Consider the following 25,583-nt stretch of genomic DNA (forward strand, 5'->3'; position numbering starts at 1 on the left):
GCAGGGCTTAGTATTATTTTCCAATAGTACAGCCCTTTGGATATTGCTTTTCGGCTGCTTTTCTGCTTCTTGTTAGCTGGAGACAAGATCTCCCAAGACCTGCTCCTTTTCTGTGGGGCTCTTTTTATCTAATGGCAGCAGAGCTGCATCTCAGCTCAAAGACACTGAGATTGTAGTCTCCAGGGCCAGAGAGAGAAAGAGAGGTCTTTCCATTCAGGGTAAACTCTTTCAAGGGCCAGCTCCTTTTCATTGCTGGATGCCATTTATTAATCCAAGCAGTTCTCCGAAAGATAACAGGCCTGGGCAAGGTCTTTCAGCCAAACCCACGGCGGCTCCTTTTTGGTCTTCCTTTCGGCTAGAATTAAGAAGTCACCAAAGAAAGAAAAGTCAGCAAAGATAAAGAACACTGAGTCTGTATGGTGTCTTTTCCCCTTGTTCTAATTTTAGGGAGCGAAACTCTCAAATCAGGGCTTACAACCAAGTCTTAATGATGAATATTGCTGCTGGGTTTCCTTGGAAAGCTTAGGGAAGAGCTGGTGGATTACCAGAGACGCTTCTGTACTACTGTTCAAACCAGACCTGCTTGTTTCCTTGTGAGCAAATCAGCTACTTCTAGCTGCAGGAAAATAAGTCACAGATACAGAGGAACTTCCAATAAACACCAAGAAATCAGAGTAAAGGAGCCATTTGTTTATTGGTTTTAATAGTAATGCTGGTTCTAGCAAAGGTATGGATTACCAAAGGTAAGAGGGCAGCATGGATTTCCATCTTAATAGCATTTTACACCTTAAATTGTAAGAAATATGCTTCTTTCATAATGTCAAGGAAACACTGGGATTGCCAGGTGAGAACCAGGAGAGTGCTCCTGAACCATTAAAAGCTGCACCAATAGCACCGTTAAAGCCATTTCCTCCCATGCCTCCCCAGTTTCAATGTGCCAAAATGATGTCACATTTTGGCTGATTGATGGCCCTTTTGGTTTTCTTTTGCTTTGGAAGGGGAGGCTCTGGGAAAGTAAGCTGCCACATTTGTGGATGGATTTAGGTGCATTTGGCTGGTTTTCACATGGGGAAAAAATATCAGCTGCCAATTATGCCATTTGGGAAGGATCTGGGAGCTTCATAAGGGCTTTAGGAGCCACACTTCAGGGTCCCAATGGCTGCTTATGTTTAAAAGGACAGAAGCCATGTCCTGTTTTTCACCTGAAAACCTTGGAGGCATCCATATTCGAGTCCTGATTATAATCATTGTGTGTCTTCCAGCCGTTTCCAACTTATGGAAACACCAAGGTAAACCTATCACCTGGTTTTCTTGGCACATTGCTTTTGTTGTACAGGTTTGCTATTGCCATTCTCTGTGGCTGAGAAAGTGTGACCTGCCCAGAGTCACCCAGTGAATTTACATGGCTGAGTGTGGATTCAGAGTCTGGTCTCTAGAGTCATTGTCCAACGCTCAAAACATGGCGTCACGATTTAAGCCTGACTTGTATTTAGAATTAATTCAGTTGTTTCAAGAGCAAATAATCTATCCAGCAGATATTTCTAATGTTTAATTCTAGCACGCAGTGACCTGCCCTGGAAGAGGAGAAATGCAAATCTCGATAATGAAGTGCCTGGAAAAGGGTGCCCTTGTCCCTCTTCTAACAGCCTCCATTCAGTCGCTTCTCGTATCAACCGTAGATGTCTAGGAACCAACCTTACTATTCCTATAAATCATGGTGGTAATACTCCAGGCAAGCTGGGACACTCAGTCTGGATCCTCTTGGCACCATCAATGCTCCGACATGTATCCCAAATTGGCTATTAACTCTAATGGGCATTTTTGGAGGGGTCTCTCCCTATGTGTGAAAAATTACTCATGCTCTGTTGGCTGAAATCCAGTGAATCCGGATAAAAGACACTGTGTTCAGTGCTTCAGTAATATTATGCTTAGGAGTGCCAGCTTTCATTAATTGAATTGGTAGATTAAGGGCCTGAATAGATAGCCCAAAATAAAGCTGCTTTGGGTCACTTTGGAGGTATGCTGTTTAAATGATAGACACATCTTAAGAGGCCATAAGCTGGGCCAAAGCTGCGTTGTAGTCCTTAGAACTGGAGGGTGGCTTTGGTGTGGTTTCCAGCCTCTTAGGACACATGCATAATTTAAACAGCATACCTCCAAAGTGACTTGAAGCAGGTTTATTTTGGCCTGTCTGTTCGGGCCCTAAGGCTCTGAAGCTTTAATCCAGGTTAAGATTTACCCTTGTTCTTCTTGATGGAGAATCTGAAGAATTCATGGCAACAGGGCTAGAGCCTATGAAAGCCACATTTTGGACTACAACTCCCACAAAAACTCCACTTAGCCTGGTCTTGACCAGTGATGCCATTCCATTGGTTCACATCGGTTTATCTGAACCAGTTCTTGGAATCCATTTGATTTACCTAACTGCTTCTTGTTTGGAGTAGGGAGTTTATCAGACAAAGGAAATTGGAAGTATAATCCAATGGCAATCTGGACGCAATCATGGAGTTTCACGTTATTGCTTGATAGACTACCACATGCAAATTTGGGCAATGGCATGCTATTTTTGGGCAATGGGAAGCCAGTTTGAATGCAATGAGCATTCACGTAATTTTGCTAAACTAGCGACTTTAAGTGAATGCATTCTGGCCTCACTTTCTTTTCATTTGAAATTAAGAGAAATTCCTCCCATGTGATAAACTCCAATATTGCTGCGGTGTCCACCCTTTGCAACTGGCACATGCTTTGATTCATTTGTAAATGCCTTCTCAGGCAACAGCAGCATCAAACCCAAAGCTTTCCTGGCCAGTCCTGGCTCTGTCCCAGGGATGTATGCCCCCAGGAAGACTAAGAAAGAGGAAAAAAGGGGGTTCAGATGCCCCCCTCACAAGTAGCCCCAATTGGGGAAGGAAAAGGAGGCAGGAGTGCAGGAGATCAGCATCGCCATGGAAGTATTGGCAAAGAGGAGGCAACCTCATCACCTACCTGTTTGCTGACCAGCATTCAGCAAAAATGTTTCCCGGTACTCCCTTCTTTGTACAGCCCTTAGTGCTGTGCTTGGGGAGAGTACTTTCAAAAACAACTCCCAGAATCCCTTGGAATAATTGGCCAATCTGTCTGGGGGATTCTGGGAGCTGTAGGCCAAGCAAATAGCTTTCCCTAGTTGACATACTGGAAGTCTCACTAAGAGTTGATGGCAAGGATGATAAACCAAATGATGGTAAACCAAGTGAGGTCCGTTGCCCTCCATCTGAGCCCCAGGCCCTCCAAGGGCCCCTTCCCTTCCACCTTTCCTCCATTGTGCATCAAGGAAGAATGTCTCCTGCTCCGTATCCCTGCTTTGGGTCCTTACCGGCAAGCTATTTTTAGCTGCTATTAACCTCCCGCCTCCCGCTCTTTGGGCCTCTCTGCCGTCGCTGGAGGCCGCGGCCAATTTGTCTAATTAAAGAGAATTAAGGAAGAAGTGTCCCCAATTAAAGCAGGAGAAATCGTCCCTTTTGGAGGTAGGTTTTTGGCCACGGGTGTCAAAGAGGATTAGCAGCGATGGAGACCTGTTCCAGCTCCGAAGGGGTTCAAAGGGAAGGAGGCTTCGTCGCCCGGAGAAGAAGGACCCGGACTAATTGGAGATGGGCTTCACTTGGACCAGAAAGTGAGAGCTTTCCAAACAAAACCTCAAAGGCATAATATATATATATGAGAAGAAGCAGCAATCTTTGAGTGTTGTTGGGTCTCATCATCTCTCCTAATACTGTACCTAAGAGTTGGTGGACATGTTTCTGTGTCTCAGAGTAATGCAGCATCAAGACTCTGGGGTATAACATGGACTCAGGAGAATCTCCGTTAATCCTGACAAATTGAAAATGAACGACTTATTAACATGGTCTGATCCCTTCTTGGTGACCAGTCAGTGAGCTTCAGGGATGCTCAGAGAAGGAAGGAAGGAGGTGATGGAGTTGGTGATGCTGATATTTTTATCCCATATCCTTCAACCGTCTCCATTGGCAGACGGCCACCATCACTGTCCTCCCACTTTTTCAGCTGCTTTTAAAAGGTCCCAGGCTCTCTCTCCTTTCCCTACATCCTCTTTTCTTGTTATATTAGTTCAACTGCTGCCAAATGAGTTCAACAATACTTTGCACTTTCCCAAGTTCTGATACTAGAAGTCCTACTAAGAGTTGAGAAAAAGGGATTTGTACTTTTGCGGGGCACCAGCACCCTTTGGCAGAGAAGGCTAAAGACTTTGTAATGCTTTAAACCCAGGATTCCGTAGGATGGAACTACAGCATTTAAAGTGGTGTTAAACTGTATTATTTCTACATTGTAGATGCATCCCAGAAGGTTTTGGAAGATGGCAGAAGCCTGAATAAGAAATAAAGGAAGAAACAGGGAACTGAAGTATGGGAAGAAGAATGAGCCATGGGGATTGGAGGTATGTTGTACTCAACACATTTGAACAGCGAAACCGAGAAGGAGTAGATTCTCAAGCAGGTAACAGATATTCTTCAATTTAGCCACTGGAGGTCTCCAGTAACCCATAGATTCAGTCTCTAAAGAAACAAACTGGATTGAATGCAGCCAAAATTTGTCTGACACTTTGAAATCCATAAGATGGCCAGGGTGAGGTGTCACTTATTCATTCCCATTGAAAACAGTGTTCGTAGCAGTCTAAACATTTGGATTCATCCTAACAGAGCTGGATGGGGATGGATTTCTGATGTTCTTAACACACACTCTAGTTGTCTAAGTTTATTGTTGTTGTTAACTGCCCTCTAGTCGTTCCTGACTCATGGTGACCCTGTTGATGAGACATGGCCTCCTTGCCCTCCACTACTCTGCTTCCATCTTGTAGATTCATGCCTGTGACCTCCCACTTTTCCTAGCATTATTGTTATGCCTTCTCATGATGTGGCTAAAATACAACGGCCTCAACTTGATCATCTTGGCTTTCAGGGAGAGTTAAGGCTTGATCTGTTCAAGGACTCACTCATTTGTCTTTTCCGCCATCTATGGTATCCTCAGCTGTCTTCTCCAGCACCACATCTCAAATGAATTGATTTTCCTCCTATCCGCTTTCATCGCTGTCCAGGTTTCACCTCCATACATAGTGATGGGGAATACAATAGCTTGGACAATTCTAACAATTGTATATCTACTCTTTATGGTCTTGTCCAGTTCCTTCATAGCTGCCCTTCCCATTCGCAGTGTAGTTGTCCAAGTAGCTCTCTGGAAAAGCTAGATGTTGACCAAGACCTAGTTGGTGTTATACTCTGGGCACAGAGAGTGGTTTGATGTGGGCCACTGGTGCTTGAATTTGGACACTTCATGGTCTGAAGCTGCAAACTTGGATACCAAGCTACTGAAAGATTAGGTGAATTCAATCTTAGGGACTTGTCCACACAGGCCAATTAAACTGGTTTCCACCTGCCCTCACAGTCACACTGTCTATGTGATGCAGAGCAAATCTCCGACTCGAGTGTAGACTGTCTTCATGATGTGAGACCAGTTCTGCATTGAATGCATCCTATCCCTTATTGGTATTTTAAAAACCTCATCTTTTACTCCCAGTTTTCAGGAGAATCTGTAACACTCCCTAACAATGGCAGGTGGCTGTCTACACATTCTTTGCATTGAGTCACCTAGCGCTGGTGCAAGTTGCTCCCTTTGTGGTCACGAGGTTCACACCCATGTCATCAATGCTGGGCACCTTGTTTCTGAACTCAGAGGGAGAGACTTGCGCCAGGGTGACAGCACCAGGCAACACACTACAATGTGTATATAGACAACCTCCTGGCATCATGATGGAATAATATGTGGAATCTGGGGCAGCTGTTGTTATGATCTACGGGTGCAGGGAGTGTCCCTTCTTGCATGCCCCTTTCAAATAGGTGGTCCTTGTTATCCACTGGCGTTTGCTTCCAGGACCCCCGCATAGATACCAAGATCCATGGATGATTAAGCCCCATTACTGTAAATACAACAGTGCAGTAAAATGATGTTCCTTATACAAAATGGCAAATTCAAGGTTTGATTTTTGGAATGTATATATTTAAACAAAAAAAATCATTTTCAAGGTATGGATGCTTGAATACGTAGATAAGGAATCTGCGGATGTAGAGGGCCGACTGTATTCCATAACTGGAGTCTTGATTTGGTGAGTTAAAAACACTCTTAATGGATCGGCTCAAATATTTGTAATTGCAAAATGGACTTATTGCACAGAGGTGTAGTAAAGAATTGTGTGTGTGTGCACGCGCTACTGTTTATATTTCTTTGCCCTTCTTGTTATGTAGCTAAGGGCACACATCTGGTTCTTTTTCTCCCACCTGTTTTTATCTTCACAACAATCCTGAGATAATTTATATTGTGAGGGAAAGTGACTGGTTCAAGGTAACCTACTGTATCTCATCTGCATCTCACCTGAGATTATGGGGATGCCTTTGATCTGGAAAGGATCCCACCATGACTCCCCTTCCTTGATCCGATGTCTTTCCCCCCAAGCTCTGTATTGCTTTGCCCTGTTCTGTCATTTCCCTCTTCGTCACCCAACTTCTTTGGAGACCCTTCCGAATTGAGGGACTTGGCTGGTCTCCCAGCACAGATAAGAGCTGGGCATGTGGCGAAGTGTGGGGATGGGAGGAAGAAGCCTAATATAATAGCCTGAGGGCATCTGGAGAACAGCAATGAAAAGGCTGCCTCTACACGCTCCTTTGCTATTTATTTACGTTGCTGCAGGCAGCCCCTGGAGAGGAAAGATGACTGGCAGGGATGAGGATGCCACCTCCTCCTTGAAAGAAGATGCAAGAGAGGATCATCTTAAAAGATGTGCTCCTCAATGTCTCAGGAAGGGTGGACTTGGCAAATAAGTGAGAGAGGTCTGTGCTGTGCCACATGATGGCTAGGCCCTCTTTGGCACAGCCTTGCCTGTGGCATATGTAGAATATGGATGATGGGTAGCATGTCTTGTGGCCCTCCCATACCCTCCAACTGCCCATATTTGTCCGTGGCAGTCCCAATTAATCCTCTTTCATGCCACTTTTAAAGCTGCTTTTATAATGTCCCAGTTTTTTCTCTCCTCCCTACTTCTCCTAGTTGGACTGTTGCAAACAGAGTTCAGTTGTGCACTCAGTTTAACTCAGCAGCGGGAGAGGAGAAGAGAAGGCAACATCTTGTTCTTCCCAGGAGGCTCAAGCAAAAGCAAACTGCCGCAGCCTCTCCTAGCTTGTGTGTTCTCCCTCCTTAATAACATTTGCCATCTTGGCCACACTCTGATGTTTCTTGGCCTCACATGTCTATGAAATGTTGGACAAGATGCCCTCCAGATGTTGATGGATTCCATCTCCATCTGTAGGATGGAGCCATGGCAGTCAAAGTGGTATCAAACAGCATTATGCACTTCCTCAGATGCACAGAAAAGGGGGTTTTCTTCTCAGAGCGAGGGCCATTCTTGCTGGTGGGGTTTTTCTCTGCCTCTCTCCTCTCTCTCCTCCATCCTCCAACCTTCTTGCTAGACCTGATTTGTCCTCTGTGCGATTCTTTCCTTTCTCCCACCCCCACAAGCTCGGTCTCACCCCAGCTTCATATAACACGATAACGGTGGGGACCTCTGGCAACAATAGGGGGATTGTGAAGCCAAGAAAGACGAGGAGGGAGATATAATAGAGACATCTCGGAGGGATATGATTTTGCCGACATCCAGGGCCTGACCTCCATAGCTCCTTCCATTGTGAGCTTTTATGCCCAAAATATGATTTCCAAAAGGGATTAACAACTTCAAAAGGCAACCGGGCTTTGATGCCAGCGCTCCTAAAACCTTCATTCAAATCTTTTTAGCGAGGTTCTATATATATTTTATTTCAAGCAAACCTGATTAAAGTTCCCCATTGTCCTTAATGACATGCTTCTGTCCTCCCATTTAAAAATAAAATAAAATAATTATAAGACGGAAAAGTAATAGAGAAAACTTTTCTTTCTTTCTTTCTTTCTTGGATCCAAAGTGCTGTTTAAAATGGAAATGTATATTGTATTTGATTCATCTCTTCTAGTTTGGTATTGCATGGTGGCTATTGACATCATGAGAATCTTTATATTACCGTTGCAACTGGTAAGTCAAAGATATAGAGTTATCGAATATTAGATTTAGAAGCAATATGATATGATAGCCCTGTTTAAATATTTGAAGGGATGTCATACTGAGGAGGGAGCAAGTTTGTTTTCTGCTGCTCCAGAGACTAGGACCCAGAGCAATGGATGCAAGCTCCAGGAAAAGAGATTCCACCTCAACATTAGGAGGAACCTCCTGACAGTACGGGCTGTTCGACAGTGGAACACACTCCTTTCTTGGAGTGTAGTGGAGTCTCCTTCCTTAGAGGTTTTTAAACAGAGGCTGGATGGCCATCTGTTGGGGATGCTTTGATTGAGAGTTCCTGCATGGCAGAAGGGGGTTGGACTGGATGGCCCTTGTGGTCTCTTCCAACGCTATGATTCTATGATTCTAGTCTCTGCAGCAGCAGAAAACAGGATGGCTATCATATCATCTAAGTATAAACATCCCCCTTCTCCTGAACTCATTGGTACCTATACAAGTCATTGGTCCCTATACAAAGCCAACTTTCATAAAATCATAGAGTTGGCTTTGTATAGGGACCAACTTTCATAAAATCATAGAGACCTCAAGGAGCATTGCATTCAACCACCTGCCATGCCAGAATACACTATTAAAGCACACTTGACAGATGGCCATCCAGACTATGTTTAAAAAACTCCAAGGAAGGAGTCTCCACCAGACTCCAATGGAGAGTATTCCACTACCAGACAGCTCTTATGGTCAAGAACTGCTTGCTAATGTTTAGTAGTTTTCCAGTAGTTTGAACTTGTTGCTCCAGGTCCTATTCACTGGAGCTGCAGAAACTAAATTTGCTCCATCATCAGTATGACACCCCTTCAAATATTTAAACAGGGCTATCATATCACCTCCAGGTTAAACATACCCAGATTTCCAATTCTCTCCTCATAGGGCATGATTTCCAGGCCTTTCACCATTTTGGTTGCCCTCCTCTAGTCATGCTCCAGCTTCTCAACATCCCTTTTGAATTGTGCCCAGAACTGGACACAGTATTTCAGATGACCAAAGCAGAATAGAGTGAAACTATTTACTTCCCTCAAACTAGATGCTATATTTCTACTGATGCAGCCTAGAATCGCATTGGCTTTTTTGTCTGCCGCATCACATTATTGACTCATGTTCAAACTTGGAGCCTGCTAGAACTCCTAGATCCCTTTCAAAATGATGGCCATCATTAATATGTTGGTGGCACTATCTGTATTCTGTGGCTACGGCATTGGCAACCAAGCAGGGAACCACACAGTTCTCTTCTGACTTTGGTAACTGTGGTTTAACTTGGTTTCCATATCCTCCAAAGTGGGAAGACCAAGATCTTTTCTGTTTTGCTTATAGCCTCTTTGGGGCAGAGATTGCCTCTGGCTTGTATGGCCAGGGCTGCTTTGGATGTGGAAACCATTCCACCAGGTCAACCGGGGCAGGAATGACCCTGCCATCTAGTGGATGGAGGTCAGCACAGTTAGGTGTAATTGGGAAAGGTCATATTTCCTGGACAGACAGCCACGGATGGAGAGTTGACCCTTCACCTTTGGTGTCATGTGGGATTGATGGCTCCCATATGCTCCTAGGCCCATAAAAACTCTGCATGCTGGTCTTCATGCTTTTGAAAGAAATGCGTTATAAAGAATACACAAAGCAGAGGATAAATGTCTTTCGGTCTCAGAATGCTAAAGGGGTAGCTTCACGGATGCCTAAAATATGTTTATGGCTTCTTGGTAATTTCATTTTTTTAAAGTAAATTTCTAGCTCATTGTTTTAGAGGCATGCTTGCAAACTGCGTGACTCTTGCTTGGTGAGACATAAAGATCATGAAGCCTGGTTTTGAAACTGGACTCCTGCATCCGCTCCCTCTCCATCCTCAGGTCACTGTGGTCCAATAATAGCCCTTCAATTGGTGGTTCCTTTGTCAACCCGTGATAACTTTCATCCCAAGCATGAACATATGCCTTACTCTTGGTTGGCATGGCCCTATCAGTGTGCCAAGGGGCCCAAGTGGATTAATTGATGGGGTGGGTGTGGAAATGTTTAAACCCACCCATCCCCACTTCTGCAAAGCAGACTAAATACAGGAAGTGGAGGGTCAGATCCAGTGACTGCTTGCCGAGGCAGGCGGCAAGGAAAAGAGGCCTTGGCGGCAATACTGGCCTGGGAGTGACCCTCGGGCATTTGCTCCTGCCCTGGCTGACTCCATTAACTGCCAAGCCAAACAGTACAAATAGCATCATTTAGGAACCGGCTGAGCTCTAACTTTGCAAAGGGCAGACGCTGCACAATTAGCACGAGAGAAGGGCTCCCTGAGCAAAATAAGCCTCCTCTCCCCTCCGCACCCCCTCTTGCCCTTGTTCAAAAGGGCTTTTGTTTTGGCTGAGGCGCCAGAATCTAAAGTAGGGGTGTATTGCATTAGGAGGCAAAAAACGACAAGAAGCCAGGGGTCTTGCACATGCTTCTTCAGACACATTTGGTGGGCCCTTGGTATCTGCTGAGGTTTGGTTCCAGGAGTCCCCTGTGAGTCCCAAAATCCATGGATGCTCAAGTCCCATGGAATACAATGGCATCGTAAAATGGTGCCCCTTATATAAAATAGTAAATCCAGGGATTGCTTTTTGGAATGCATATCTTTTAAAAAATAATTTCAAGCCATCATGTATCTTCTTAGTGGTTCTCTTTGATGATGTTGCTTCTAAAATCCATAAATATGAACGCATTGGTAGTCCCAGTCCCTTCCTCCTAATCCAGAGAGTGTCCACTTCGTTGAAAGCTCAGACTGCAACTCCTGAAATTTCTGGTGATAGGTATGTATATGATAATATGGATAACAGAAGATATTTGATTTTTAAGAAATTATGTTTTTAGAGATGATTTATGTGTTGTCCCAATACCGCAACTATTATATATGTACTTTTATTCATTTTACAGTAGCCCCCGAAGAAGGCCAATTTGTGACAAGACCAAAACGTGTTGGGCTTTTAAAGATAATCACGTTTGTGGACCATCAACAGCACATGGGACTTTGTTTCTTTTATCCCTTTCAATATAAATAAATACCATCATTATCATGATCCTGGTCATCATCATCATGTTGTTTCTTACTATTTGATATTAACTCCGAACTGTCCCTTGCCCTATAGTAGGGTAAGACTCTCACCCATCCACACCTTACACAGGTGCTTCGTACCTGGCTGGACCCCCTCACTTTCACCTCTGTGCCTTGATGCCTTGGTTTCGCTGCTCTGGGGAAAACTGAGCCTCTTTCAACTTGTAGGCGCCTTAATCCTACGGCTGGTACATCCCAAACTTAATCCTGCTCTAAGCTCTTTAGAGATTGTTTGCTCCGGGGAATCCTTGAACTCGCAATTGGGAGAGGCGGGGAACATGAGGTTTCTTGCCAATCTCCTTTGAGTCTTTGGTAGGATTTAAGCATTTGGGTGCAACAGCAGCATGCTTCTGGGTGGAGACACCCACCCTCTCTGCAGATCCTTCTCCAGTGGGACCTTTCCCTATAAAATAGTAGGATTATAGTAAAGACTTGTTCTCCCCTACCTCCGCATGTGTGTTTCCAGATATGAACATTTCACTTCTTTCTCAGGTGTTCTGCTTTCGGTTCCCGCTTGGATCAATTGTTGTTTTCCTTGACATCTGCACAGCATCATCTGGCTTTTCAATACACTGCCACATACTTGTGTTTAAGGACTGGGTCCCTCTTTCAGGCCAAGGGCTGAATCCATTTTCAGGGTGGTTCAGAGAAGAGATTGATTTCATGGTAAATAGGACCAAAAGCAGAAAGGTAGGATCAAAAGATGTTAGCATATTTTAGCTGAGAGTTCTTACCACCGGAAACTCAGCCTTAGGAGAGGCATTTTAACCTTCTCCAATGTGAAAGCCAGTGTGGCATAGTGGTTCAAATACTGGTCAACGATTCTGGAGACCAGGGTTTGAATCCCAGCTCAGGCATGGAAACCCAGTGGGTGACTTTGGGCAAATCACACTCTCTCAGCCTCAGAGGATGGCAATGGTAAATCTGCTCTGAATAAATCTTGCCAGGAAAACTTATGGTGATAGGGTCACCATAAGCTGGAAATGACTTGAAAGCATGCAACAACAATGTGCCTAGCTTCCCTAAAGGCACCAGATACCTTCTGATCTTGAAATGTGCCTAAAAACCTAATAACATGTCCTAAAAACATGCAAAAATGCCCTCACACCCTTTAGAAGGCATTTTAGGGGCTATATATATATATATATATATATATATATATGGAGTGGAGCAGCTGGGAGTATAGCCCTCCAAGGTCCGCTGGAGGAGCTAATGTGGCCCCATAGCCTCCAGTACTTGGTCACTCCAGTTATACAGCTTTTGGCTGAAGAAAGATTCTCTTTTTCTAACCAGCATTAATTAGTGGATGACCAAGATTTGAACTCCAGACCTCTGGCTTCCCAATGCTGTCCCTTTGCTATTTATTCTGCAAAGGTATATCAACTAAAGCCATTTTGCAGACCGAAACTGACAACAATCTCCCAACCAGTATAATGGCGGTTGGTTGTAGAGTTCTGGGAGCTGATGGGCACAAAAGTAGCTCTTTCAAGCTCAGACTTTACTCTTCAATACTGGATCATTCCATTCCCAGTCGCTTTGAACACGAAGTGCATACCATTCAGTACTGTATTTCACACATGTGACAAAGCACCATCACAGTGTGGTCAAGGTGACAAAAGTTATTACAGGTCGAACCTACCTTACTGAGAATGCTGAATTCCAAAATATTCCAAAAACCTCTGTTCATGGGCGGCTGAGATAGTGACCCCTTTGCTTTCTGATGTTTCAACGTACCCAAACTTTATTTCATGCACAAGTGTTGTATAAAATCACCTTCCCCTAATGCGCATAAGGTGTATATGAAACATATGGTGCAATGAGGAAGTGCACACAAGCCAGGAGATTCAGCAACATCTTCTTTTTGCCTGAGCCTAATGGGAAGGGAAAGAATCTGTCTCCTCTTCTCTTCTTCCATTAATTTCTGAGGAATGAGGAAGCAGAGACAAGCTAGGAGAGGTCTGCAGCATTTTGCTTTTGCCTGAGCCTACTGGGAATCTGCCCCCTTCTTTCCTCTTTCATTCTGCCGATGGAGCTGAGTGCAAACTACGTTTGAACTCAGATTGCACTAGTTGAACTAAGCTGAGAAAAAAAGGGGCAACGTGGGAGGAGAAGAGAGAAACGTGGACATCTTAACAGCTGAAAAAGCAGGATGGCAGAAGATGAATTGGGACTGTCCTTGCCAAACTGGGACAGTCAGAGGACTACAGCTGCACTGTAGGATTCAGAGGCTCCCCAATAAAGACTTCTGGAGCGCACCATGTATCTAGGTATGGAAATGGAGAAACACTACTTCTGCTCTTTTGGGATGCTCAAAGAAAAGTGAGTATGGGGGGCTGTGGAATATGAAGAGTTTGTGGTATGTGTCGGGCCTGCAACATATACCCAGCTTCGTCTTTCTCTGGAACCTGCCTTTTGTTGTATAGTTTCACATCGCACCCGGCTTGTTTCTAGTAGTACATCATCTGTAACCCATTTCCACTGTTGCTTCAGAGCTCCTTAAAAAACTGCCCTTCAGGGACGCTCTCCTCCTTTTCGTTCTCCCTCCCATCTCCCTTGTTGGTCTGGACTTATCTTTTATTGTTACTAAATCTGCTCCTGCTTTTTCTTCTTTTAAAAAAAAATATTATTAAATGACACAAGAAAAAGAAGAGGAAGAGGAAGAAGAAGAAGAAGAAGAAGAAGAAGAAGAGGGATGCTGTGGCTTTAAAGGAAGGAAGGAAAGAAGGGGGATGGAGGCGAAGTTGCAGCTTTGCAGCACCTGTCAAAGGTTTTCAGAAGGCGGCTAAGAAAAATGGAAGTGAAAACCGCCTTCATTAACATAAAGCCATTTAGGTGATCAATGGTCCCCAGCCGTAAACAACGATTTCAATCCATAGAGCGGTTGATTGGGCTTTGCCTCTCTCTGGCTCGGCACGATGGCTTGGCTGACAGTAGGGAAGAAAAATGTTGCGATTGACCCAGGAGTGGAGCGCAGCCTGGAAAATTAAAAGTGCTGGAGAGGGAGAAGGCAAGAGGGGGCTCAGAGGATGGAGGCAAGAACAACAACAGGACAGAGAGCCAGAGCCGGGCAGAGCGGCCCTGACATTGGTGGCTGTCCCCCAAAAGAAGGCCACAGAGCTTTGATGGGGTGGCCGAGGCCGTCTCCAAACACAGTTGCCCCTCCACATTTGCGTCTTTGACTTTGGCGGCTTTGGTTCTTCACGGATTTCTAGGAATCTCTAGGCCCTCCAGCATGACTCTGTTGTCAACTTTGGACAAACGTCAGGCTGGAAGGAGGACCTAGAGATTCCTAGAGAGAACACCTCTTGAGCCATTGTAGGTCATCTAGCGCAATTTCATGGTTAGATATTGACCACAGAATTGCCCTGGAGGACCTAGAGATTCCTAGAGAGAACAATCCTCCAGACATTTGTAGGTCCTCCAGCGCAATTTCATGGTCAACGTCTGGCAGATCTTGACCATAGAATTGCCCTGGAGGACCTAGAGAGAACACTTCTTGAGCCATTGTAGGTTATCCAGCGCAATTTCATGGTTAGATATTGACCACAGAATTGTCCTGGGGGACCTAGCCATTCCTAGAGAGGTGTTCTCTCAGGTTAAAAAAATAGTGTTTTGTTATTTGCATGTATTTGTGTTTTTAAATTTTTATTTAGCACTCAGATTAAAACCTATACAAAAATGTAAATGATAGCATAAACACAACAGTTATTAAAAACAATAAATAATGTATAAAGTTAAAACATTAAAATTGATTGTAACAAAGCATATAAACACCGTTAACTTCAGTCAATTTAGAAAAGCCTGACAGCATAAATATTTTTCAACTTGATGGCCAGAGGAGATCAAGGACCGAGAGCAAGGATATTTAACATTGGATTGTAGTGTGCTTTCCAAGTTGTTTCTGGCTAATGGTGACCTTATCGTGGGTTTTTCTTGGCAAAATTTGTTCAGAGAGGGTTTGTCCTTGCCTTTCTCTGAGGCTGAGAGTGTGTGACTTGCCTAAGGCCATCCACTGCATTTCCATGGCCAAGCAGAGATTCAAACTCTGGTCTACAGTGGTCCAATGCTCAAACCACTACACCATCTGATAGCATGCTATACCATAAATGCTATAACATAATAAACTGGAAAAGGTGGAGAAGATGAAAGAGAAGGAGAAAGAAAAGGAGAAGCCCATTGCAACATTAATAAGTTCTACTTGGGAGTTTGTGAAAGGTTATGCCATTATTGCTGTTCTCTGGTAGCTCTATCTAGGATTCTACCCATACTGTGGCTTTATGAGAAGGAACTGAGTCCCCACAATGTTGTCTTCCTATACCATTGTATCAAAGGATGTATGGAGTGGATTGGTTTGGCTGGGGTCCTCTCTATGGATGAGACTGGAAATTCAGTGTCTGCCTCGCTTCCTAATGTGGGCCTTTGGTTTCCATCCGTTCTCCAGAGCACCCCAAAGTGACCCTGAAGAAGAACCACAAACCACACCACCTTGTTAGCATGGACGGTCATGCCTCTGCTCGACCAACTTGTCGTCCTCCCCTCCCAATTCCCTTTTTGCCTTTCCTCCTGCTTCCCAGCATTTGAAGGTCAAAAGCAATATGGGACCCCAGCCACATTTTTCTCCACTACGGCAGAAGTGACCTTCAGCCACATCGGAGTTCCCCTTTTGTTCCATTAAACGGGCGTAATGAAGAATTACGGCAGAGCAGGCGTCTCTGTTTCCAGGAAAGTGGCATCATTCTCCTCAAAAACGCAGCCAAGAGAGCGGCTGTATTTTTTGGGACCTTTCCACCACCTGCCTTTCCTCACAAAGCACAATAAACTTTGCCATTATGATGGGGTTCTGCCAAAGGTCCACAGATCAGCGTTTAACACTCTGATCCTGAGCTCCACTAGGTCTACCAGAAAGTAAAGGGGGATGTGTGACCGGAGGGACTTGCAATGCGAAGTCGCACAGCTTGGATGGATGACCTCTGCTTCCAGGTGAACATTTGGACACACTTCTAAATGTGGATGCCATCTGTTTGCACTGGATTACTTTCCACTCCCTGCCTATTTGGGATTTGGAGGCCACCCATGTTCTGATGCATTGAGTCACAGAACTACACAGAGCTGGAGCTGGGTGCGCTTGGATAAATCTAACAGATCAGAGAGTCTTTGATCGTGGCCAGCAAGAGTGCCCAAGGAGGAACCTTGCATTGCAAATCGGCTGCTAAAGAAATACTATATGTGGTAGATTTGGGAGAGGCAGTCTCTAGTACTGAATGGTATCGCCTATGATATCTCCATATAGAAACCTGCCATAGGTTTCAGATCCTCAAAGGAGGGCTTTCTTCAGGTCACACCACCATCAGAGGCCCATATGGTGAGGATACAAGAGAGAACCTTCTCAGCAGTTGCTCCCGTCTTTTGGAATTCCCTTCCCAGAGAGGCAGTGGAGTTACTAGAGTTGAGGTCACCTTAGTGGGGTAACTCATGACAGCACCCCCAAATGTCCCTTCCGCCAGCCAGGCTGCCTTTGCTGTGGTGAGAGTGGGGTATTGCTTCCAACTCTGGTGGGGCTGCCGAGTGGAAGCAGAAGCCCAATGCTTTCTGGGTCTGGTGGGGCTGCTGGTGGGCACTCACCCAGACCCAGGAGGGGTTGTTGGGTGGCAATAGCAGCCCACCATCGCCAGCGGCTGCAACCGATGGATGGCAGAGATGCCCTGGCTGGCAGAAATTGTAGCCAGGAGGGATCCTGGGATGGCAGTGACCATCTCACTGGGTGTTCACCTGTTGTGGTCTGCACCTCCTGAACCCCCTATTGATGTCCTCAATGAGAGGTTAGTCTGGCCCCATCTCAGCTCTATAATGTGGCATATAAACGGAAGAACTAATTCCATATATACTAATGTATATGTATATGCCTAGAAATGATAGTAAAAAAATTGACCCAAAAAAACTTAGTCGACTTATTCAGGAGTCAATGTAAGTACTGTACTTTAACTCTTATTTTAAAAAGAAGGCACTGACCCCGGTCTATTCACTCATCCATACACTCTTTAGTATGAGCACAAACATGCCTTTGGGAATATTGTAAGGGGTTTTTTGGCATTGTTTTCCTTTGCTTCATCCTTTAGATCCTTTGCTATACATATGCCTCTAAGTTTTACCCTCAACTTATCCATGTCAAGATCCATAATTTTGGCCCCAAAGCTGCTGTCGACTTATACACAAAGTCGACTTACAGTTTAATAATGAATATGCCTTTTCCCCACCCTCCTCTTTCTTCACTCTTCCCTTTCTGGGAACATTTCAGATCTAATTGGTGGGCTGAATGAGGAAGGCTGGCTGTGCCATTTCCAAATACTGTACTGTATACTGTTATGGCTCAGTATTGTGTTTTTATTTCTCTCCTGTTTCGTGCCCAGAACCTTGGCCTCCAATCTTATCTTTTGCTTTCTTTCACCATCACTCTCTTCTTCCTTAAAAAAGTTGGAGTCCCAATTTGCACTGTTTCATCTTGGGAATGTCTTGCAAATGACTCCTACTTTCTGCCACTTCATTCCAATCGTTGATAGGATTTTTAGGAACAGCAGAAATGTTTGCTTTGCAAATGGTCTGGGTGACTGGCTGGTAGAGGCAGAAGACCATTCCCTTTGCTTTCCCTTTCCCTTTCTCGAAATTGTTTAATGTCTGCCTTTTTCTTGCTGCCTGTCTGTCCTGCAGCCTTTCTCCATTCTGCAGCCCTAGTTGCCACTGAGCTTTCTTTCTTACTTTCTACATTAGAAAGGGAATGGAGATGACCAGAGAAGTTTTCACATGAATTCTGAAGTCTGGTGGCAAAAAACCACAGCAACCCAAAATGACTTAGTTGTGAAGACGAGCTGCTGCAGCAAAGGAAGGAAAATCTGGAGAGGATATTCTTTGAAGGCAGTGGAGAACTGTGTCTCTGAGCCTTTTAAACTATGGCTTTGGAAACAGATACTGGAAACAGTGGTGATCATATCAGAAAGTTTTGGAAAGGCCATCTGTGACATTAGCCCTCTGTTTGCTTATGTGGAAAGGGCAAACTGCCATTTTCTAGGTACAATGGGAAAATCACTACTTTTGCTCACATATGCTTATGGTATACTATATCCTTGCTCACTAGTAGAACGAATGTTTTAATACTAAGCCAAGACACAATTCTTTAGGAAAAGCTCCATTTTGGAGGAGTTGTGCTGTTAATTTTTGCAGCCCAAATAGATTTGCAAGGCGACCCGAAAGTACGGTATGCTTGCTCCTGTACTTTTAGCACAGCTCAGTCTTCAGAAACCAGCCTTTTAATAGCATGGTGATAAAACAATATTGCTCAGAACTATCTTTAGATTGGGCTGTTATTCATGGTAGAGAAACAGAGCCCAAAGGAGAAAAAAAGTTGGCAACCTTGCGAGCTGAGTAAGTGTGCTTCATTCAGTCCTTAATTCCCACATCCCTCACCTTTCCAAAAATCCTCCCCTTTCCACATAACATTTCATCTGGTCATAAATACCTGAGAGGGTGGGATTTTCTTATGAAATGTACATGCGGAAAAGTCGAAATTTAGCGAGGGATGCCAAGCGGAGTGGGTACGGCGGGTGGGGTGGGTGGTTGGGTGGGGGTTTGAGAAAGCAAGCAAAGAGAAAACAAATTAAATCTGAATAAAAATATGATTAGTGCCGGGGATGGGTGGATGACAAATTAGAGCTCTAAACTTTGCAATATAAAGCTATTTCCCATGATAAATGGGCCCAGACAGTAATCAATGGCTTTAATCCATACGATGGGAAATAGCGTCCCGGAGTCTTGATTTGGAGTTTGGAGAAGGGTGGCGGCTTTTCCCAAAGACAAATGTTTTCTCCATTGACCAGCCCAGGCTGGAACGGGTGGCGAACAGAATTTAATTACCAGGTACCCTCGCAGTGCGATTCATTCTTCCCTCGGAATGAAACTTCATTGGCAAGATGGATGGCTACTGCTGATGGGTGCCGAGTGCAGTTCAATCTTAGCCAGATTTATGGCCTGTAGAAATTTCACTAGATTTGTTTTGTTTTAAAAAAATAAAAGTAGGAGAAAGAGGTGGGGGTTTACAACAGCAGCCACAAAATCTCTCTCTCTCTCTCTCTATATATATATATATATATATATATATATATATATACCTCTCTCTAACTCTCTCTCATAACTGATGGATTGCTATCTATCATACCATGTATGATAATCCAAGGGTGGAAGGCAGAATTGTAGAATCTTTCATTTGGAAGGATCCAAAAGGGTCATCTATTCCAACCTCCTACCATGCAGCTAAACTAAAACATTCCTTAAAAAGCCTCTGTTTAAAGGCCGCCAAAGATGGATTTTTCGCTTGGAAGGACCTGCAAGGGCCATCTATTCCAACTCCCTACCATGCAGTAATATGCAACTAAAACATTCCTTAAAGAGGCTCATCTATCCTCTGTTTAAAGGACTCCAAACATGGAGAGTCCACCACTTGCCAAAGTTGTACCTCTTAAAGACGTCCATCCTAATGTTAAGGTGGAACCTCTTATCATTTGAAGCTGTTGGTTCTCGCTCTAGTCTCTGAACTAACAGAAAACAAGCTTGCACCATTTTCCGCATAGGCAAAAGCAGGAAAGTGTGCATGGCATCATGGTTTGAGTGTTGGACCATGACTCTGGAGACCAAGAATCATGAAATCTGTTGTGTCACCTTGGTCATGTCTCCTGCTCTCAGCAGGCAACAGCAAACCTCCTCTGAACAAATCTTGCCAAGCAAACTCCTTAGGGTTGCCATAAGTCAGAAATGATTTGAACCCATATAACAAGTATTCTCACCTGGAATACTATGTCCATTTCTGGGCATCACAGTTCAAGAAGGATATTGACAAGCTAGCTATTCAAAAAGGATATTGACAAGCCTGTCCAGAGGAGGGAGACCAAAATGGTGAAGGGTCTGGAAACCATGCTTTATGATGAGCAACTTAGGGAGCTGGATATATTTCGCCTGAAGAAGAGAAGGTTAAGAGGGGTATGATAGCCCTGATTAAGTATTTAAAGAGATGTCATATTGAGGATGGAACAAGCTTGTTTTCTGCTGCTCCAGGGAATAGGACATGGAACAACAACAACAATAATAATAATAATAATAATAAATAATAAAGTTTTTATTTATATCCCGCACCTTCCTTCGATCAGGGCGGCTTACAGTATAAAATTTAAAACAACAATACATACAATAAAATCCAAAATACATCACATACAGTATAAACAATAATAAAAAACACAGGCTAAAAGCCCCAAAGCCCTTCCTCTTGGCCACGAAAGAGGAGGGAGGCCCACAGGATTTTTAATCGGGGAATGCCTGTTGGAACAGGAAGGTCTTCAAATCCTTCCTGAATTGGGCCAGGGTGGTAGTCGAGCGGAGCTCAGTGGGCAGCGTATTCCAAAGGGCTGGGGCAGCAGTGGAAAATGTCCTCCTTGTGGTGGAGGACAATCTAGCCCCAGGCACCTTCAGTAGCTGCTGCCCAGATGTCCTGAGGGTGTGAGGCGGAATGTACGGGGAGAGGCGATCCTTTAGGTAACCTGGACCCAATGGATGCAAGCTACAGGAAAAGGGATTCCACCTCAACATTAGGAAGAACTTCCTGACAGTAAGAGCTGTTTGATAGTGGAACATGCTCCCTCAATGGAGAATAGTGGAATCTCCTTCTTTGGAGGTCTTTAAACAGAGGCTGGATGGCCATCTGTCGGGGGTACTTTGATTGTGAGTTCCTGCATGGCAGAAGGGCCTTGGACTGGATGACCCTTGGAGTCTCTTCCAACTCTAGGATTCTATGAACAACCACAGGAATGTGTGGATTTTGGGATTCTTCGGTGATAAGCAGTCTCGGGCCTGGACCCTACTGCAAATGTAAGCAAGAGCTGCAAGGAAGAAATTTCTATAGCAGCAAAATGGTGGATTTGGGGTTTTGTTTGGTTTTTGCTAGCTGAGTCCGGGTGGTGATCTCAGAAGCAAAGGGAAGAATGATCAGGGAAAGAGAATGGGGAGTGGAGAGATCAGAGGCTCTGAAATTGGGGTGGGTGAGGGGGTGGGTGGGTGGTGGCACATGGAAGTGTGTGTGGAAGAGCTTTTCCACCATCAAGCCACCCTCCCGTAATGAGGGGCTTGTGAAAATGACAGGGGATGTCTGGGAAAAGAGGAGGGGGCAATTAAGCCGTCAGCAGAGAGATGGCAAGGGTGGGTGGGGGGCGGACCCCCCTGTGTTTCATGCCTGGCTTCCTCCAGGCGCTTAATTGAGCCGTCTCATTAAGGAGAAGGAGGGGGGACCTTGACAGTTCCTGAGTGCTAATTCCTTAATGGGTCCCTCCTATTGCTGTCAGATTCTGGAGCTGAACAATCCCCCCACACACACACACCTCCCTTTTAAAAATAATTTTAAAAATCCCTTGTGTGAGAATTTGCGTCAGCGCTGACTATACAGGAGGAGGCATAATCTCATCCCTGCTAAGGCCCTCGAAGGGTTCAACTTTGGTTTTCAAAAACTCCAGCATTGCAAGTTGGGTGCCCCTAGGCATGCGCTCAGTGCAGCCCCCGGATGGGTGGCTGGAGGAAAGAGAAGCCAACACTGCACCGGGTTTTATCAAGACCCTAATGGCAAAATGTCTTCGCAAGCAAGCAGGAGGCAGAGGAACCATAGCTTTGCAATGCTTGGGTTTGCAAAGGACATGCTTTGCGAATACAGCCGTGCCTTGTTCAAATGTATGGCTTGGCACTGCTGTTGCTGTGTGCCTTCAAGTCGTTTCTGACTTATGGCGACCCTAAGGCAACCCTATCTTGGGGTTTTCATGACAAGTTTTGTTCAGCGTTTCCCTTCCTCTGGGGCTGAGAGCGTATGACTTGTCCAAGGTCACCTAATGGGTTCCCATGGCTAAGCAGGGATTTGAACCCTGCTCTCCAGAGTCATCATCCAGTAGTCAAACCCCTACACCATTTTGGCTCTTCCTTTAACTGAAAATTTTGTACCAGAGGAAGTAATAATATGGGAGGAAATTGCTAGGCTGGCTGGGAGATCCTAAGAGTTGCAGGCCCCCCAAAAGTTACTTGTTAAGTGATCAACGCACATGGTGTGCGGTAGGCTTTGTCGTTGGCTTCTGTTGTTGATGCATGGCAACCTTAAGATGTTCCCAAAGACAAATGTTTTCTCCATTGGGGTTTTCTGGGTAAATTTCTCTAGAGGGGGTTTGCCATTGCCATCCTCTGAGGCTGAGAGTGTGTGACTTGCCCAAAGTCACCCAGTGGGTTTTGTGGCTAAGCAGGGATCCGAACCTTGGTTCCAGAGTCATAGTCCAGCACTCAGACCATTATGTTATGCCAGCTCTCTGGGGTAGGCTAGATGTTCAGTTTTTAAAAATCTGTGTTTTCCAAAGTTTGCCAGAGTAAAAGTCTGCCTTTTGCCAAGGGCAGAGCCCAGCGAGGACACTGTGTATTGCCACTCACGGCGTGGGCAGCAGTGTCCTGGGCCAGGGATGGTGTTCTGAGAGCTTTTACTTATTCTGCTGGGGAGGTTGGGAGTAGGCTGCTCCTCTGGCACTGCTTACCACGATTTTACAGCTAAATGCAGACCCTGGCTGGGTGCCCAGCAAGGAAAGGAGAGGAGGGAATGTTTTATAGCTTGAACACAGCGAGGACAGCAGGTCTGTTTTCTCTGGCGGTTCCAACTCCATTCTGCATATCAACCTGACCTTCACTGGTTGTCCTCTTGAGGACCGATGTGGTTTCTTCCTATTATGCAGACAAGAACAACAAGGCTGAAAGACATGGCTGGAGTCTCCCAGATGAATATGTGGGAGTTGACTTCGATTTTGGAGTTGACTTCGACTCATGGTGACATTATGGATGAGACATCTCTAAGACCCCTGTCCTCAGCTTCTCTGCTCAGGTCCTGCAGGCCCAGGCCCATGTCTTCTCTGTTCGAGTTTAACCATTTGGCATGTGGTCTTCCTCTCTCTCTACTGCCTTCCATCTTCCCTAACAGCATTCTTGTCTAATGATTCATTTTTCTGCATGATGTGGCCAAAGTGCAGCAGCCTCAATCATCTTGACTTCCAGGGAGAGTTCTGGCTTGATCTGATCTAGAACCCATTTGTCTGTCTTCTTGGCTGTCCATGGTATCTTCATCACTCTTCTCCAGCACTATATCTCAAATGAGTTTATTTTCTTCCAATCTGCTTCTTTCACTGTCCATCTCACATCTGTACATAGAAATATAGAGGCTTGGGCAATCCTCACTTTAGTGTTCAGAGTTATGTCTTTATACTTCATGATCTTGTCTAGTTCTTTCATAGCTGTCCTTCCCAATCCCAGTCTTCTTCTCATATCTTGACTGCAGTCTGCGTTCAGATCAATGTTTGATCCAAGGTATGGGAACGCTTTAACTATTTCAATTTTCTCATTGTCCAGGGTGAATTTTTGTAGAGCTTCATTATTTACAGCCACATAAATGCTATTTAGTTATGCCCACATACTGCATGACGCCTTGCCCTTTCACAAATGAAAACCAGGACACATGTGGCCAAGCAACATCAGAATGAGACCAAGATGGCAAAAGTTATTCATGAGGACAAATACATTTTTGGAAGAAAGGTGGGATACAAATCTTACAAATATAATCGAGTGCAAACTGTTTTTGCACTTTCAACTCAGTTGGCAGCAACTGAAGTAACCTGAAGGCAAAGGGAGGAGGAGAGAAAAACTAACTGACTATCTTCATCTGCAGTTAAGTTATATATGTTAAGGTGGTACTTTCTTTTTTATACACATGTGCAAAAGTGACTCCTTTCATGCTTTATGCCCCTTGTTTGTTAGGTTTGCATTATGCAGACTTAGGAATCAGTGTGATGTCGTGGGGTTTGAAGACCAGGGAATGCTTTGCCGCATGCCAATAGATGAGGCTAAATTGAGGCGATGGTTCCATTGAGCAGGCCTGCCTCTTTCTTGCTGGAGATTTATTTCCCAAGAGACAGGGGCTGTTGGCTGCTCATGGCTGAGCCATAGAAAAGATGGCGCTTTGGCTCTGGGTCCTCCCTGGCTGCAGGATGAAAAGGGAGGGGAGAGAAGGGAGGAATGAAACATGCGCAGCCCTAGAAGGATCCCATGCCGAAACCCCTTTTAAGGCAGGGTGCTGGGAGAGGTCCCTTCCCCTGGCTCACCCGGCTCCTGCTGTGACAGATCCCCTCCCCATGATGGATGGGAACTCTCTATGCTCTCTCCAGGTGGAACGTGGGCTGTTCATAGATGATAAGAAGCTACCCATAAATCTTAAATAGAAAGGAACCAGAACTCTAAAAGAAGGGGGGAGAGAAAGAGGGAGGATGGCTGGGCAGATACAGCAGAAGAGAGCCTTGTTTGTAGCTTTACTGCTGACCAGGCTCCTGTGCAACCTTCCACACTTTGGGGCCTTCCAGTTGTGTTCGACTACAATGCCCATCATCTCCAACTCCAACCCGACTGGCTGGGGATGATGTGAAAGCACCAGGAAGGAGTGGCTGCATGACAATTTCAGATGTTATGTTATTTTACAGCTTGCAATTAAGAATGCATTCCCGTTTCCCTGTTGTTGTTGTAGTTGTTTGCCTTTGAGTCACTTCCGACTTATGGCGACCCTAAGGCAAACCTACAACAGGTTTTCTGGGGCTGAGAGAGTGTGACTTGCCCAAGTGGGATTTAATGGGCAAGCAGGAATTGAACCCTGGTCTCCAGAGTCATAGTCCAGTGCTTAGGCCACTACAATGAGAAAAGATGTTTGGAAACTTGCATTCCTTTTTTCCTCCATCCTTCCATCCCTTCCTCCATCCTTCCCACCATTACTTCTTCTTCCTCTTCCTTGTATTCTTTGCCTTCTCTTCATATATATCACACACACACACACCCATATATATATCTTCCACCTTTCCCTCAGTTTGGGATTCAAGACAGTTTACAACAGTTAAAACATAGTTAAAAATTTACAGTGTACAAAAAAAAAAAAACGTTCACACTGTTTCTGATTTCTGTGTATGGTCAAAAAAGCTGGAGAGTGAAGAAATCTGATAGGAAGAGAGAGTCAGATCATTTGAAAGGTGGTGCTGGATAAGAGTTTTGTAGATACCATGGACTGCCAAAAAGGCAAATGAACGGGTCCCGGAGCAAATTAGACCTGAACTCTCCCTCGAAGCCAAGATGACTAAAGTGTTGTATTTTTTGCAACTGTTGTATTCTTCTCTCTAAGGCAGGGGTAGGCAACCTGCGGCCCACGGGCCGGATGCGGCCCTGCGAGGCCTTGGGACCGGCCCCAGCCCAGTCCTGCCGCCGATTACCGCCGGGGCCTTTGGGGGG

General features: G+C 44.9%; 1 protein-coding gene and 1 long non-coding RNA gene across 2 annotated transcripts in view; both read left to right on the forward strand.

The window, feature by feature from the left end:
• Positions 1–197: 197 nt before the first annotated feature.
• On the forward strand, positions 198–11,178 carry LOC121917521. The gene is made up of 3 exons (XR_006101053.1): positions 198–743; positions 4,325–4,429; positions 11,036–11,178. It is a non-coding gene; the product is annotated as an uncharacterized LOC121917521 (long non-coding RNA).
• Positions 11,179–21,026: 9,848 nt separating this feature from the next.
• The window catches only part of LOC121917520 (homeobox protein meis3-B-like), an 86,155-nt gene continuing 81,598 nt past the window's right edge, over positions 21,027–25,583 (forward strand). Inside the window, exon 1 of the mRNA XM_042443556.1 lies at positions 21,027–21,119. The gene's annotated coding sequence lies outside the window, so the exon portion shown is untranslated. The remainder of the gene's footprint in view (positions 21,120–25,583) is intronic.

This window comes from Sceloporus undulatus, unplaced genomic scaffold, assembly GCF_019175285.1.
Source record: "Sceloporus undulatus isolate JIND9_A2432 ecotype Alabama unplaced genomic scaffold, SceUnd_v1.1 scaffold_23, whole genome shotgun sequence".
Classification (NCBI taxonomy): Eukaryota; Metazoa; Chordata; class Lepidosauria; order Squamata; family Phrynosomatidae; genus Sceloporus; species Sceloporus undulatus.